Here is a 2,500-nt window from a genome sequence, read left to right as displayed (position 1 = left end):
GTTTTGCGAACAAAAAATGGAATTTTGTGATTTTGTGTAAAAATAAGTAAATTCCCCTACTTCCACCACAGGGGGGCTTCAGTATGTTGTAGGGCCCCCAGGGAGGGTCCCCCAACTGGGTTTAAAGTTTGTGGATCCTGGGCAGAAAGTTGAATTTTGGATGAAAAACCGAATTTTGGGACTTAGAAAAATTTCGAGCTGAGCAGTGACAGACTTCCAGGCAGGGGAGCCTCTCTGGAGGTGTACCGAAAACAGTTCCAGGAGCTGAGGTCATTTTCGAACATTTTTTGTTCGCTCAAATTTTTTTTGTTTTTGAGCTCTAAAAAGCTGTTATTATCAATTGGCTCAAAAATTTCAAGTGTCATGAGCTAGTACATGTTGGAGGAATACGTTTTAGGCAAAAAATTGCAAAAAAAAAAATCCAAGTGAAAAAGAACCGGAATGGGGAATTTCTGACTGCTGTAGCAGCCGCACAGTTCCAGGAGGTCGGATACATTTCCGACTTTGTCCCGCTCATTGAAGTACATTGTCCCGCAATGCAAATACATAGTAATGCGCACCTGCGGGAGAATATAGGAGAGAGTGGGCTCTCTCTACCCCGATGTATGGCGGTTGTTCCTATGGTTCTCTGGCTCGGGTAGGCGACTTAGAAGGTGGTCCCTCTTGTCGTGGAAGTTGCAAAATACGGCCGAGACTGAACTTCCACGGCTCCAGGAGGGACTTTTGCTGGTCGTGCGTCCCAAGTGAGAGAGGCGATCCTGGGGTACCTGAGCCTGACCAGACCCTCCCTCGGTGGTCCCTGGTCTTCTGAAGGGTGATGGCATTCAGGGGGGCAAATCTGGAGTCCGTGGCCGAGTTTGGGCTCTAGAAGGCGGACGCCCCTTCTGACCATGTCCCCTCAGAGCCGGCTGGATGGTTCATGGTCCGCGGCTTTGTCTGGCGGTCTGTGCCCAAGCCGGAGAAGCTGTCCTGGGGTACGTGAGCTTTGACCAGACCCTCCCTCGGCGGTCCCTGGTTCTCTGGAGGTGATGGCTGTCAGGGGGGCAAATCTGGAGTCCTCGTGGGAAGGAGGGCTCTTGAAGGCGGACGCCCCCTCTGACTATGTCCCCTCAGAGCAGGCTGGATGGTTCATGGTCCGCGGCTTTGTCTGGCGGTCCATGCCCAAGCCGGAGAAGCTATCCTGGGTACCTGAGCTTCGACCAGACCCTCCCTCGGTGGTCCCTGGTTCTCTGGAGGCGATGGCTGTTGTCAGGGGGGGGGGGGCAAATCTGGAGTCCTCGTGGGAAGGAGGGCTCTGGAAGGCGGACGCCCCCTCTGACTATGTCCCCTCAGAGCATGCTCGATGGTTCTCAGTCCCTGGCTTTGGCTTTTTGGCCATCCTGGGGTACATTCTTGCCAAAAAAAAAAACGACTAAGTGAAAAAGAACCGGAATGAGGAATTTTCTAGGTGCCGCATCCGCCCTACAGTGACTTGAGGCCGGGTACAGTTCCGACTTCGTCCCCTTAAAGTGGGGACGTTGTCCCGCAATGCAAATACATAGGAATGCGCACCTCTGGCAGAATGTACTTGAGAGAGTGTCGTCTCTCTACCCCGATAGAAAGCAGTTGTTTCTCTGGTTCCCCGACTTGGGTAGGCGACTTGGCATGTGGTCCCTCTCGTCTGGAAGTTGCGCACTCCGGCTGAGACCGAACTTCCACAGCTCCGAGAGGGACTTTTGCCGATCGTGCATCCCAAGCGAGAGAGGCAATGCTGGGGTACCCAAGCCTGACCAGACCCTCCCTCGGCGGTCCCTGGTTCTCTGGAGGTGATGGCTTTCGGGGGGCAAATCCGGAGTCCTCGTCCGAAAGGGGGGGCTCCGGAAGGCGGACGCCCCTCTCGTCCATGTCCTCTCAGAGCGGTCTTATCCTCCGATCGATCTGGCACGGCGCTCCCGGGTGGGGAGGTGGTGCTGCTCGCTCGACCCGGGCTTTGGAGCTCGCGTCGGTTTACGGTGAGCGGTGTCCTTCCTCCTGTACCCCCGGGCTTCCACCACCTATCTTTGGGCGCGCACGCCGGCCGTCACCTCCCGTTCGAGGACGGAGGCGGCCGAGCTGTGGGAAGTTTGAATCGCACCGAACGATGAACAGTGGTCTGACGACCCACGCGGGCGAACGGCGGGGCGCCCACCCACCCCGGCGTGGGGGCCAGCCGTCCGAATCGCTCCCCGCGTGGGGAAGCACAGTGTTAGCAAGGGCGGCCCTTTTCGAAGTTCCAGATGCGCAGCCCTGCCCGCGGAGGTCCGTGCCACGCATCGCCCGAAGGGCGGCCTCCGCGGCGGGCACCAGCGAGAGCGGCGGCGGTGGGTGGCGTTTCCACGCCGCTGCCGAGCTCCGCGCCACTAGTCTTTCCCGAGCCCCTACGTTAGTGGGGGGGATGACAGAGCTGTGGAGGCAGGCGAGGGGGGGTTCTCACTGCGCGGTGTGCCCCCACCCGACTCGCCATCGCCTTCCGCTCCTCGTA

This window comes from Dendrobates tinctorius, unplaced genomic scaffold (genome assembly GCF_039654945.1).
Source record: "Dendrobates tinctorius isolate UK_male_01 unplaced genomic scaffold, ASM3965494v1 ptg000655l, whole genome shotgun sequence".
NCBI classification, from domain to species: domain Eukaryota; kingdom Metazoa; phylum Chordata; class Amphibia; order Anura; family Dendrobatidae; genus Dendrobates; species Dendrobates tinctorius.
Note: the sequence above shows the minus strand (reverse complement) of the source record.